Below are 15,866 nucleotides of genomic sequence, written 5' to 3'. Positions count from 1 at the left end.
ATTTTGAATAGTTTAAATTGGAATTTTATAAAATTTGTGTGAATCACTAGTTTATGAATAACTTTACTATAAAAATAGAATTTTTTTTCTTCTTTGCTATTTATTTTTTATTTATACTTACAATTAAATACTTATAGTTTGATTTTAGGTCACAAAAATTATATTCTTTTTGCTATTGAAGAATATTATAGTTTTATTTTAGTTGATCATAACATAATATTTTAATTGATTGTTTTTATTTTCATAAAAGTTTTGTAGTTCATTCTGTTTGCTATTAATTCATTCTTTGAGCTAAATGACTCTGAAATTGGAAAGCATTTCAAAATGAACTCTGAAAAGGTTGAAAGTTGGCATGGTATCATCATTTCACCCACATAGCATGTTCCAAAAAGTAGAGAGGGTTACGACAAAAACTTGATGCTCTTCGTGTACAAAATGGACAATCACTTTCGAAGTATCAAAGTTTCGAACCATAAGATAGGAAAGCATTTCAAATGAACTCTGAAAAAGTTGAAAGTTGGGATGGTATCATAATTTCACCCACATAGCATTTGCTTATTGCGGGAGAAAGTCTTCACTTTTTCTTCGCTTGTGTCATTTGCTTATTGCGCCATAATCATGGATAATCTTCATTGTTTATCAGGATGCTTGGGTCAGCCTTGACATTGAAGGGAGGAATTTCATGAAACTTTTCATAATCTTCAGACATGTCTGTCTTGCCGTCCACTCCCAGGATGTCCCTTTTTCCTGAAAGAACTATATGGCGCTTTGGCTCATCGTATGATGTATTCGCTTCCCTATCTTTTCTTTTTCTCGGTTTGGTAGACATGTCCTTCACATAGATAACCTGTGCCACATCATTGGCTAGGACGAACGGTTCGTTAGTGTACCCAAGATTTTTCAGATCCACTGTTGTCATTCCATACTGTGGGTCTACCTGTACCCCGCCGCCTAACAGATTGACCCATTTGCACTTAAACAAAGGGACCTTAAAATCAGGTCCGTAGTCAAGTTCCCGTATGTCCACTATGTAACCATAATATGTGTCCTTTCCGCTCTCGGTTGCTGCATCAAAGCGGACACCGCTGTTTTGGTTGGTGCTCTTTTGATCTTGGGCGATCGTGTAAAATGTATTCCCATTTATTTCATATCCTTTGTAAGTCAATACAGTCAAAGATGGTCCCCTGGACAACAAGTACAACTCATCACAAACAGTGTTGTCACCTCTGAGACGTGTTTCCAACCAACTGCTGAAAGTCGTGATGTGTTCACATGTAATCCAGTCGTCGCACTGCTCCGGGTGTTTGGAGCGCAGACTGTTCTTGTGTTCATCGACATACGGGGTCACCAAGGTAGAGTTCTGTAGAACTGTGTAGTGTGCTTGAGACCAAGAATATCCGTCCCTGCATATTATTGAGTCTCTTCCAAGAGTGCCTTTTCCAGTCAGTGTCCCCTCATACCGCGATTTAGGGAGACCTATCTTGTTAAGGCCAGGAATGAAGTCAACACAAAACCCGATAACATCCTCTGTTTGATGGCCCATGGAGATGCTTCCTTCTGGCCTAGCGCGGTTACGGACATATTTCTTTAGGACTCCCATGAACCTCTCAAAGGGGAACATATTGTGTAGAAATATGGGCCCCAGGATGACAATCTCGTCGACTAGATGAACTAGGACGTGCGTCATGATATTGAAGAAGGATGGTGGGAACACCAGCTCGAAACTGACAAGACATTATGCCACATCACTCCTTAGCCTTGGTACGATTTCTGGATCGATCACCTTCTGAGAGATTGCATTGAGGAATGCACATAGCTTCACAATGGCTAATCGGACGTTTTCCGGTAGAAGCCCCCTCAATGCAACCGGAAGCAGTTGCGTCATAATCACGTGGTAGTCATGAGACTTTAGGTTCTGAAACTTTTTCTCTGGCATATTTATTATTCCCTTTATATTCGACGAGAAGCCAGTCGTGACCTTCATACTGAGCAGGCATTCAAAGAAGATTTCTTTCTCTTCTTTCGTAAGAGCGTAGCTGGCAGGACCTTTATACTGCTTCGGAGGCATGCCGTCTTTTTCGTGCAAACGTTGCAGGTCCTCTCGTGCCTCAAGTGTATCTTTTGTCTTCCCATACACGCCCAAGAAGCCTAGCAGGTTCACGCAAAGGTTCTTCGTCACGTGCATCACGTCGATTGAGGAGTGGACCTCTAGGTCTTTCCAGTAGGGTAGGTCCCAAAATATAGATTTCTTCTTCCACATGGGTGCGTGTCCCTCAACGTCATTCGGAATAGCTAGTCCACCGGGACCCTTTCCAAAGATTACGTAGTGTAAATCATTAACCATAGGAAGCACGTGATCACCGGTGCGCATGGCGGGCTTCTTCCGGTGATCTGCCTCGCCTTTGAAATGCTTGCCTTTCTTTCGACATTGATGGTTGGTCGGAAGAAATCGACGATGGCCCAGGTACACATTCTTCCTGCATTTGTCCAGGTATATACTTTCAGTGTCATCTAAACAGTGCGTGCATGCGTGGTATCCTTTGTTTGTCTGTCCTGAAAGGTTACTGAGAGCGGGCCAATCGTTGATGGTCATGAACAGCAACGCCTTAAGGTTAAATTCCTCCTGTCTGTGCTCATCCCACGTACGTACATCGTTTCCATTCCACAGCTGTAAAAGTTCTTCAACTAATGGCCTTAGGTACACATCAATTTCGTTGCCGGGTTGCTTAAGGCCTTGGATGAGAACTGGCATCATAATGAACTTCCGCTTCATGCACATCCAAGGAGGAAGGTTATACATACATAGAGTCACGGGCCAGGTGCTGTGATTGCTGCTCTGCTCCCCGAAAGGATTAATGCCATCCGCGCTTAAAGCAAACCATACATTCCTTGGGTCCTTTGCAAACTCATCCCAGTACTTTCTCTCGATTTTTCTCCACTGCGACCCGTCAGCGGGTGCTCTCAACTTCCCATCTTTCTTTCGGTTCTCACTGTGCCATCGCATCAACTTGGCATGCTCTTCGTTTCTGAACAGGCATTTCAACCGTGGTATTATAGGAGCATACCACATCACCTTCACAGGAACCCTATTCCTGAGGGGCTCGCCGTCAACATCACCAGGGTCATCTCGTCTGATCTTATACCGCAACGCACCACATACCGGGCATGCGTTCAGATCCTTGTATGCACCGCGGTAGAGGATGCAGTCATTAGGGCATGCATGTATCTTCTCCACCTCCAATCCTAGAGGGCATACGACCTTCTTTGCTGCATATGTACTGTCGGGCAATTCATTATCCTTTGGAAGCTTCTTCTTCAATATTTTCAGTAGCTTCTCAAATCCTTTGTCAGCCACAACATTCTCTGCCTTCCACTGCAGCAATTCCAGTACGGTACCGAGCTTTGTGTTGCCATCTTCGCAATTGGGGTATAACCATTTTTTGTGATCCTCTAACATGCGATCGAACTTCAGCTTCTCCTTTTGACTAATGCATTGCGTCCTTGCATCGACAATGACCCGACGGAGATCATCATCATCAGGCACATCGTATGGTTCCTCTTGATCTTTAGAAGCTTCACCCGTGGCAGCATCATTGGGCACATTGTCTGGTTCCTCTTGATCTTCACCAGCTCCCCCCGTTGCAGCATCACCGTATTCAGGGGGCACATAGTTGTCATCGTACTCTTCTTCTTCGCCGTCTTCCATCATAACCCCTATTTCTCCTTGCCTCGTCCAAACATTATAGTGTGGCATGAAACCCTTGTAAAGCAGGTGGCAGTGAAGGATTTTCCGGTTAGAGTAAGACCTCGTATTCCCACATTCAGTGCATGGACAACACATAAAACCATTCTGCTTGTTTGCCTCAGCCGCATCGAGAAACTCATGCACGCCCTTAATGTACTCGCGGGTGTGTCTGTCACCGTACATCCATTGCCGGTTCATCTGCGTGCATTATATATAATTAAGTGTCCAAATTAATAGAAGTTCATCATCACATTAAAACCAAAGTGCATACATAGTTCTCATCTAACAACATATAGCTCTCCAGAGCATCTAATTAATTAAACCATACATTGAAACTATGTAAAACATTTCAATGTGAAAACAAATGTGATCATAATGGCAACCAAGGTAACAATTGATCCAACGGCATAATGATACCAAGCCTCGGTATGAATGGCATATTTTCTAATCTTTCTAATCTTCAAGCACATTGCATCCATCTTGATCTTGTGATCATCGACGACATCCGCAACATGCAACTCCAATATTATCTTCTCCTCCTCAATTTTTTTTATTTTTTCCTTCAACAAATTGTTTTCTTCTTCAACTAAATTTAACCTCTCGACAATAGGGTCGGTTGGCATTTCCGATTCACATACATCCTAGATAAATAAAATCTATGTCACGTTGGTCGGCATAATTTTCATAAACAATAAATGAACCAATAGTTATAAAGATAATATACATACCAAATTCGAATCATAGACAGGACGAGGGCCGACGGGGGCGGATACCAAAACCATCGCACTATATAAGATGCAATAATAAATGTAAGAAAATGATACAAGTATCTATCTAAACATACAAGTAAGAATATTTTTCCTTTCAGAAAGAAGATAAGAACAAGAGGCTCACCACGGTGGTGTCGGTGATGAGATCGGCGCGGGTGATCGATGGCGGTGAAGACGGGGACGGGGCGTGACGGACCGCTAAATCTAGACAAATCTCGTGGAAAATGGAGCTTGGAGGTCGAGCTTCGAGAGGAGAAAGCTTAAGTAGTATGGCTCGGGCATTCCATCGAACACCTCATGTGCATAGGAGGTGAGCTAGAGCACCACAAAGCCCTCCCCCCCCCCTCGGCCAGAAAAAACAGAGCACTGTGCTCTGCTCTTGCGCGAGGGGGTATATGTAGGCACCTCATTGGTCCCGGTTGGTGGCATGAGCCGGGACTAAAGGGGAGCCTTTGGTCCCGGTTCAAGCCACCAACCGGGACCAATGCTGGTGGGCCAGGAGCGAGGCCCATTGGTCCCGGTTCGACCCACCAACCGGGACCAAAAGGTCCAGACGAACCGGGACCAATGGCCCACGTGGCCCGGCCGGCCCCCTGGGCTCACGAACCGGGACCAATGCCCACATTGGTCCCGGTTCTACACTGAACCGGGACTAATGGGCTGAGCCGGCTTGGACCATAGCCCTGTTTTCTACTAGTGTTCGTCGATTAGTAGCAAGTAAACCATTTAGGCTAGGAAAGAAAGAGATACATGCAATCGAAAGAGAGTTGGTTTCTTTTTTTCTCTACAAGGAGGGATATATGCAATCAGGTGAGATATACTTTTCTTTTTTTAGAGGGCCAAGAACAGAATTATGAGGAATTATAACAAATGCACCTTACACTGCGGAATTTTATCAAAAAACAAATACATATCATATAAAGGAACAAAGGGAGTACTAGCTAATTGCTCGTGTGTTGCCACGCTCGCATACATAGTCTTGTTATTCAACACTAATTATATCCGACATATGACTTGCACCCATCATATTCTAGATTTTGATAAGATTTTATTTGATTTGAGTATGGTTAGGGAATGCAATTAAAGTTTTGATTTAGTTGAGGTCTCGGTAAGATTTGAGTTGATTTGGGTATTCATCAGGGAAGGAAAGGAAAGTTTCGATTTAGTTGTGGTCTTGAGAAGATTTGAATTGATTTGGTTGAGTTAAAGCAGTACATGGCTTAGAGAAAGTACCGATTTGGTTAAGATCATTCCAAGTTACTCTATTTATGTTGATTTTAATTTTGTGTGGCATTGGTTGAGAGTACAAAAAAATCAGCAAAAAACAAAGGCCCGCGGGAAGGGGGAAATGGAGCAAGCAGGGGAGATGAGGAACCAACTAGAAGATAGAGGTTACTCAAAAAGAACTAGAAGATTCAAGATGGCAGTTTTCCCCGTGGAGGCGGGTACCTGCGGGGATATACCCGCTAAGAACCGAGGACGGGGGACAAATTGCCTCCATGGGGATTGCTTGGCGGGTACCCGATAGCATAATGGGGCAGGGATGGGGGACAAATTTGCCCCGTGGAGCCTCCATGGATACCCGCCAACGACTGACATGTGGGACCTCCTTCCAAATAGCAGGCCAATCTAGCAGCAGCCAGCCATTCAGCCACGGCCCAAGACGAGCCCAACACACTTGGCCTAACCTAACAAACATGCACGGATGCACCGAGGAGCCCAACACATGCGACCCTCCTCTCGCTCGCTCCTCTTCCTCACAGCGCAGCTGCCTCCCTCTTGTTCCTCTCCCAGTTCTCACTTCCCAGATCGAGCCCGGCCGTGACCGTCAGACCACCACCGGTGGCTTCCGGCAGTGGGCGGCGCATCCTTCCCGTCTGGCCCCATGGCCCTCACCTGCTTCTCCTCCTCGCCTCCTCCTCCAGTTCTCCTCCTGTCCTCCACCTCAAGGCCGCAATGGTGAAGGGCGCGATTCAGCGACGATGGCGACGGGCGTCGACAGCGATGTCTTCGCGTTGAGATCAACTAGGCAGGGAGAAGACGCCGGTGCGTTACGCGAGCAGGAATCCAATCCAAATGGCCTCGAGAGCCTCTGCGTCGTGTTGCCCTTGGCGAGCTCTTCTTCTTGCCTGCGGCCGACTCCCTTTACTTTTATTTTTCCTTTTTCTCTTTTTTTAATTCTCACATTTTTTTAAAAATCGTGAATATTTAGCAAGCTTGCAAAAATAAATTCCAAAACATTTACTGAATTTCTGTTTTCCCCAATTCGTCAAAAAAATTGAATTTCCAAACTTTTCCAAGTTCGGGAAATTTTTCAAAATATATGAATTTTTTTTCAAGTTGCGCTGACTTTGGCCATATCAAGTGAACATTTTTTTCTTCTAAATTCCACATAAGGAAACAAATTAAATTCCCTGAAGTTTGTCAGAAATTGTGACCTTTTTAAAAGTTGTTGAATTTTTTCTCAAACACAACACTTTTATAAATTTGTGATCTTTTTATGATCTCACCAAATTTAAAAAATCTAACAGAAAAGCGGTCAGGTTTTTCGAGGACAACGACCATCAGATAACAAACGAGATAAACCCACACGAACGGGTAGCGAGCAGGTAGCGAGTGCGATTGCTCGGCCGATCCACGGGCGACGCCCTATGCGTTGTTGCACAACCTGCCGCATTAAGCGCTGACGAGGCACTCTCCCGCGGATATTATATCTTTATACTAGCGATGTGTTTGGTTCGAGAACGAAGTGTAATGAAATGTCATGGTTCCATTCCACTAGAATGGGTCGGTTCCGTACTTGTGTTTGATAGTGCCAATTTGAAGGAATGGAATGGTTACATTCTCGTGTTCAGTTTGAGACATATGTGGAATGGAATGGTTACATGCTCCCATCCATGCTCCCACCTCATCCTACGGCTGTTTTTTTTCTTTTTCCTTTCTAATCTAATAATCTCCTCATGATTTTAAGGGTGCGGGGCCGGGCCTTATTTTGTTTCATTCAAATCAAGCCACGTAGGCGGGAGCACGGATAGGCGCACGCTTAGGGAGCAGGCTAAGTCTCGTCCCCCGGAGATACCCGTCCCCGTTGCCATTTTGATAGAAGATAGAGATAACTTTAACTAATATTCTTATATTCCCTAAAAAACAGTAATATTCTTATAGTTTTCCTTATTTGCCTTTCATATTCCATGGCACTTTAATTTCTTTCCTAGTTTGTAGAAGTAAAATTCCAAAATGACCATGAAGAATAATTAGCATGATCATACATTGCAAGAGTTACTGCTATACTCCCTCCGTTCCTTTATAAGGTGCATTTGTTTTGGCACAACGACCAAGGCACATAATTATAGACAAGATAGGATGAAATTACATTTGAAAAATTTGCTGATTAGTGGCAAGTAATTCAGTTAGTCCAGAAAAGAAAAAGATATGCGAAACTGATAGAGAGATAATTTCATTATTTTGCTACAAGGAGAGATACAAACAATTGGAAGGGGGATACTTTTCTTTTTTCTGGAGGGATAACAAGGGAATTATGCGAAATTAGAAGAATGCACCTTACATACTTGAATTTTATCAAACAAACAACCCAAATGATAACGTCCACACGTGTGGCATGTTTGCACTTCGCCCACATGCGTTGATCAATGTTGATTCTGTTTTGCACGAATCCTAAAGGAATCTGTTGGAATTTCAGTGTCACGTAGGCATAGCATATTGTGTGGGCGTTAGAGCACTCACCCACATGACCCGCGGCGCGCGGTTGTCAGCTGCGCCGTGTGAGCGAACCAGTTCCCGCCGATATAGTCACCACCTAGTCCGCCCGCGTGTGGGTGAACTGCTCTTCGCCGACACGACACTCGTATGTTGCTAGATGCAACTGCAGTTGAGCGTACGTAACAACCAGGTAAACACACATCGCAATTATGATTAACCATACATGGCAACTATGATTGGATCACACGTGGCAACCAAGTAAACACACATGGAAACTATGATGAACCATACATGGCAATTATGGTTGGACCACACGTGGCAACTAGATAAACACACATGGCAACTATTGTTTGACCACATGTGGCAAGTAGTTAATCACACATGACAACTATTGTTTGATTACCCGCGGCAACAATCATAAATTAAACATGACAACTACAGTTAACCAAAATAGAGAGAGTTGCGATGCTTTTACAACTACATTTATCATCCTGGATAACTAAAATTGCCATCCCCGGAGTAACTAAAACGTCATCCAACGGATAACTAACATAGCTGCATCAGGACGTGTGGGCATATTTGCTTCGTGCCACATGCATGGTGTGGGTATGAGTATACTTGTTGGGCGTATGGCACGAAATAGATGCGCCCACATGTGTGGGCAATTCTAATGTTCGCCCACATATGATCCGTGTGGGTTGCCTCCTGCTTACGCCACATACAATGTATGGACGGATGTCTAATATGCCTCACATGTGTTGAATATCGGAACCCAAAAACAAATACATCTTATATAAAGGAATGGAGGAAGTACTAACGGCTCCTACCGATTTGAAAGGATCTTAAAATATGGATGGCTCCTACCGGTTTGGGAGGGTCTTGAAAGAGCTCGTTATTGGATCTGCAAACGCCATGGATCAACAACTACAATGCCCTTCCAAAAAGAAAAAAAGAAAAAAAAAACTACACATGCCGTGCCAATCATCTCGGAACTGGATCTGAATGCTTCACGGGTGGGGGAGGGAACACACGCCACATGCTGGTGCCGGCGCCTGTGCAGGCCGTCCGATCGCTGCACGGACGGCCGAGATCGTGTCACCATAAGCGATGATTGGATTCAGAACACTATACCAGGTGGTTGTCCAATAGGAGTATAAATCATATGTGACCAATGGTTAGTGGGAGATTCGGAGGTTCTACTTTACGGACCATAGGATCACTTGCCACGCCATTCATGCGATAAAACATTTGTGTGGACCTCCATTTCTGTTAAACACTGCACCGTGGCACGTAGTAGAAGCTGGACAGCAACCCCTGTGAATGTGATCATACGTATTACAGGCTAACACAATCAAGTGGAATCAACGGCCCCTCCCATTGTTCTCTTCAAGAGTGTGGCACCAGCTTCAGGATTGCATCTGCACAATAACAACAATCGGATAACGGAGATCCAGAGAAACACTGAGATGCTACTCTTTGTCTTTGGCATCCAACCATGTTGGTTGAAATGCTACATGATCAGGAAAAAGGAATCCTCTGGTTCCCCTTGTGAATTATTGAAAGCTGCAAGATGCAGAACACAGGTGTCCGGTCTGAAGCTGAATAATCCTGTTGCCGAGGGGCACAGAAAACTACTTCGCACATCAACACTTGGCTGCCGCTCGCCCACCCAGTCCACGTATACCCCGGAATCCAAATACAAAATGATCATGAGTTTTGGAGCGCTGCTGCCCATGGAATACATGTGCAAACTCTAGTCCCCGGGATATTCTACAGCCTGACACGACAGGTGACATGAGCACATCAAATGAAACTAGTTTTCTCACAACAACCCAAGAAAACTCGTAAGCATCAGAGCGTTTGATGAACCAGATCCTAACATCTTGGGTTCGCTCACCGATCCCAGACGTAACGGCTGCGAAGAAAGAGCGACATGTGCCTGCACTAGACTGAACTCTGAAGCATCTTTTCTTCTGCCATGGAGCCGGGAGACTGGGGAGGGAGGTGGCCGTCGTTGTTTCTTTCCCGCCTCTTCTTCTCCTTCCCCATACGCGAGCAGGAATCCAATCCAAATGGCCTCGAGAGCCTCTGCGTCGTGTTGCCCTTGGCGAGCTCTTCTTCTTGCTTGCGGCCGACTCCCTTTACTTTTATTTTTCCTTTTTCTCTTTTTTTAATTCTTACATTTTTTTAAAAATCGTGAATATTTAGCAAGCTTGCAAAAATAAATTCCAAAACATTTACTGAATTTCTGTTTTCCCCAATTCGTCAAAAAAATTGAATTTCCAAACTTTTCCAAGTTCGGGAAATTTTTCAAAATATATGATTTTTTTTTTCAAGTTGCGCTGACTTTGGCCATATCAAGTGAACATTTTTTTCTTCTAAATTCCACATAAGGAAACAAATTAAATTCCCTGAAGTTTGTCAGAAATTGTGACCTTTTTAAAAGTTGTTGAATTTTTTCTCAAACACAACACTTTTATAAATTTGTGATCTTTTTATGATCTCACCAAATTTAAAAAATCTAACAGAAAAGCGGTCAGGTTTTTCGAGGACAACGACCATCAGATAACAAACGAGATAAACCCACACGAACGGGTAGCGAGCAGGTAGCGAGTGCGATTGCTCGGCCGATCCACGGGCGACGCCCTATGCGTTCTTGCACAGCCTGCCGCATTAAGCGCTGACGAGGCACTCTCCCGCGGATATTATATCTTTATACTAGCGGTGTGTTTGGTTCGGGAACGAAGTGTAATGAAATGTCATGGTTCCGTTCCACTAGAATGGGTCGGTTCCGTCCTTGTGTTTGATAGTGCCAATTTGAAGGAATGGAATGGTTACATTCTTGTGTTCAGTTTGAGACATATGTGGAATGGAATGGATTTATTCATCTCACCATACAATTGGATTGAATTTCAGTCAAACAAAAGCAGATAAATATTGTTGTTGAATCGAAGGCTTGAGCACGCTCTGTCAAAAACAAATCGTAGAGAAACAGAAAGAAAAAGAATCGGACTGAAACACAAGATCATCAGCAGCCACCCAAATACCAAAGTCTAAATCTGAACTAATTACTACAAGAAAAAATTGCAGCTTGCTAGTCTAGTCTTGCTCGGAGACTTGCTCCTCCGTTCCATAATGTCTACAGCAGCCACCCAAATACCAAAATCTGGATCAACAGCAGCCATCCAAATTCAGCCATGCTCCTCCAGTTCTCTTTCTGGCACCGATGCCGTCCAGCCACTCGAGCTCGGCAGCCATGGTTGAAAGCTCCGCCGGCCTTCCTGTCGCACCAGGCCACACGCACACATGCGCCTCCTCACGTACGCACAGAGTGCTCGCCTCCTTCCACCAGATCCTTGGGGTTCGAGGAGGAGAGACAAGGGGCAGGAAACGCCGACGAGGCTGCAGTTTCAACGGGGCAGAAGATGGTGCCGCTGAGAAGGGGAAGGTGCTACGGCCGCCGGCCGCCGGTATGGCCATCGAGGAAGAGAGGGGAGCAGAAGCCGTGGGTGGCTGGGGCGCGGGGTGGGTGAGTCGTGGAGGAAGGGGAGAGAGCGAGGCGTTTCGCGTGATCCGGCCGATTTGGAGGAACGCCCAGGTTCGATATAATCAGGGAATATGCCGTTCCCTGGAATCGGTGGGTTCCGGTTCCTTCGGCGATCTAAACACGAAAACGGGCTCTGCCAATGGAACCGACCCATGCCATTCCGGTTCGTGGCAGAAACCAAACACACCCTAAATGACCTATCATCCGCTCGCCTCAGACGATGCAAGATGGCCCATAGTAGCGAGCAAGACGACACCCAGGAATTATTTTTACCAATTGATTTTTGTTTCTCATTCTTGTTTTGTTTTTAAATCTGTTTTCCTATGTGGTTTTATTATTTCTTTGGGACTTGTCTGAGTTTGGGATAATGTTTGAAAATATGACCATGTTTTTAATTCAATATTTTTTATTTTTAACAATGTTATATTTGGAAATGTTTTAACAAAATATTAAATACTTTTCAACTTAGCGCGTTATTTTATTTGAGAATATATTTTTAACTTTGTGAGTACTTTTTTCAATCTTGAATGCCGGGTTAATGAAAACCGATTGGATAAGTAGAAGGAAACCCAGCCAAAGAAAAAATCGTTAGACTTGATGATGACACAAAGTAGGTTACTGGGCCGGCCTTATCGTTTGGTTGTCAATTTGACATTGGGAGCGTCAAATAGGAGCTCTAATTCATGATGAGAATGGGCCGATGTTACCCATTGGGACATTGGCCCAACTTGGGATGGCAATGGGTTGGGTTTGGCACGGGTGAAGCTGGTCCAAATCCAACCTATGACCCATCTTCCTACCCTCCGCCCATCCACCAAATTATCCATGGACAAAACTTGTGTCCATGTCCAAACCCACTGGATACCCACATACCCATGGAGCTCCATGGGCATAGAAAAGTCATCATGAATCCTTCCCAAAGAGCAAATTAACTCATCATCATTCACTCACAAATGATAACATAAGCTACATGCATAAGTAGGCAACAAGTAATACGACGAGTCCTTAAGTGTGACATACCAGAGGTTGATTCTGCAGCATATAGCTCATGGAACAAGTTGCATATTTCCTGCCATTTTCCATTGATTCGCTCTTTCTACTATCACTGGCATATGGCCCCACATGTCATACGGGTATCCATTGGATATCCATGAAGCACAAACTATAACCATGCCCAACCCGGCTGTTCGTGGGTATCTATATCCATGGACCCATGGGCGAAAATGTGCTCCATACCCTTGCCCAACCGGGTCGGGTATCCATGGGTATCCAGATCCGTGGATAAAATTGCCATCCCTAGGCCCAACACATAATTTTAAGACTAATGGGTCTTTTCGGTCGACTTCATAAGAAAATTACGCTAGGGGAGCCCGTCCTCGTCGGCCCAGTGGGACGAGTGGATCGACCCAACAGTTTTAATTGTCCAAGGGTGAAGTCTGTTTTCCTCTCCAAACAAAGGTTGAAGTATGTTGTTACAATGCACATGCCTTTGCAAGGTTGTTAGTTGTTACCCTTGTGCTTATATGAAAATTCCAAACTATTGACCCAAGACTGTTTCTGTTTAAAGTTACAAATATGTTACCTTGTGATGCAAAAGATGTGGAAATAAAAACAAAGTTGCATATTTTCTTTTTTTTTCTTTGACAAATAAATTCTAAATACCCTAAATTACAAAAAAAAATCCCCATTGCTAAATGATGCTAGTTGAAATAATGTTGTCATGTAAATGCTCCTTATTCTGCGAAATCTAGTATTTAAATGTGTCGGACCATGTTGACCAATGGAACATGAAGCCAGATCTTTGGGCCGGCTCCATCCCCTTGAACATAACATATGGGAAGGTAGGGACCAGGTCAGGGCAGGCCGGATCATTCCCATCCGAGCCTATAATGCGCCATCCCACTCGTGTGCTCCAGCTCCATCGGTACACATAATCTCCTTCTCTAAGTTCTAGTCCTAGCACAACCTTCCTTTATTGCTACTTCCCAACCAAGCAAAGTTACTTGATAATAGGGTGGATGCATGTTATATTGTCTTGTGACATTCCAGTTCAATTATTTATTGTTGAAAAAAAATGATGTGGAGGCCTTTCATGTTCTTTGATGATGTCGGCTTGGATGTGATAGAAAGTTGAATGGTTGCATGGGCGCTTGATGATGTGGAGGGCGTGCATGCACATTTGAATGGGAGATGGCATGTGTGAAACATATGCGATGAGATGGATATGGTGCATGTTAAGATAAATTATATAGCGGGATGAAAATTTTAGGTATATACTAATAAGTCAACACATAAGAGCTCAAATAAATAAATTACAACCAAAGATAGACATATGTTACTGTATTAATTATAACAATCAAATGAAATTGTGAGGCATATGCATGAGGTATAAGATGGCAAAATTGCGTAAAATATATCGATTGTGTGTTGTACAGGTGTCATTTTTTGGCTATCTCAAGGCTAATGTTCTATCCGCAAAGATAAATATGATTTATGAAGGTACATAGCGTTGAATATGATGTAAAAAATTAACGAAAGTTTGGATAGAAAAAGAAGTTAGAAGAGTAGTATGGTAGAGTCTAGAATAAAGTAGAAGTGTGCTTTAAGTTCTGTGCAAGATCTCCATATGGCTTAAGCCCAACCATAAAATCTTCTAGATAGCCAGTCAAAAAAAATCTTCTAGATAGTACACGTGGTAGAATAAGTAATGGGAAGATCCAACGGTCAGCGATACTCGGATTTGCCACGTCTCTACCGGCGGATCAGATTCGTTATTTGTACAATTACATAGATGTATAAATAGGACTAGTGTAATTGCATTCTAAATTATTTATTTGTTTATTTTGGTCTACGCATGGGCAGGGGTCAATTTGAAATCTCACCAACTACAGGAGAAAACTCCACATGGTAAACAACATTATCCACTCCTTTCAAACTACGCACCAAGATTTAGAAAGGTAGGTGTGAGCATGGGTGTAGGTGTAGAACGGTTCAGCACGAGTAGACATCACGATGAGATGGAGAAACTGGAAACAGTTTAGTCGGAAGAATGAGAACACGTAATCAAGGCCAGCAAGTTGACAACGAGAGGGAGTCGGTCGTATGGTACCTGTGGATGCATGTATATTTGTGGAGTCCGCTACTTTGTTTTCCCACAAAAGGAAGCATAAGTTTGTCTAGGGTACCCCGCAAAAAAAAGTTTGTCTAGGGCAAAAAAACACATGGACGATAAAAATTCGAATATTTAGCAGAGCAGGTTTCATCCATATTCTTCCCTATAATTGTAGCCAGATAAATAAAATATGAAGTGCCTATATATAGTCGCAGCGTATTTTCATAGAGAATACATTTTTTAGGAAATTTTGTAGAGAATATTTGGATGCATTATGCATGCTTGCATGTTCCGTCCTTCAAAAATAGATAGACATCAACCCAGAGACCCAGTCAGGCATCGCCAGTCTAGGCACATGTAAGAAAAAACCAGTCAATCGATCATGCTTCAGTGCACTGCACACGCGTCGTGCTGGAATATTTCTATGTATAGGTCATCTTTGTTTGGTCACGGTGTTCTACATGCGAGATCACATTCAAATATCTTAGACCTTTAATTTTTCATTCAATCCTATCCATTTGAACGTGTAATGGATAAAATCAGAAGAAACGACAACCATAATTTGACATTTGATTTTACAGCACGTAAAGGACCGGCATAATCCTATCCGTTTGGTTACGGCCACCGCATGAGCTCGCTCGTCTCACTCTCGCCAACGACTATGGGCAGGAAAATAAGCGGGCCTTGTGGACGATTTTGTGGCCGAGATCCAAAACCAAAAGTTCAGAGGCGTCCCAACAACCCGATCGAGTGATATTATCTCCCGCCAGCCAACACGCCAGCATGCATGCATGAGTCCTGTTTTTCCAAGTTCGATTCAAACACGCTTCCAAACGTCTACCTCATCTTCCCAACGAGCTCAAAAATATCCACCACTGTCAAATTGGATCGAATGATACGGTAACATCTTCATTCCAGGTTGACAGGCACGTACAACACCTTACTAATTAAGACAATGAACCCTGATGAATT

The sequence above is a fragment of the Triticum dicoccoides genome, chromosome 7A (assembly GCF_002162155.2).
Source record: "Triticum dicoccoides isolate Atlit2015 ecotype Zavitan chromosome 7A, WEW_v2.0, whole genome shotgun sequence".
NCBI lineage: Eukaryota > Viridiplantae > Streptophyta > Magnoliopsida > Poales > Poaceae > Triticum > Triticum dicoccoides.
The sequence above is the reverse complement of the archived record's forward strand: the minus strand, read 5'-3'. Positions refer to the sequence as shown.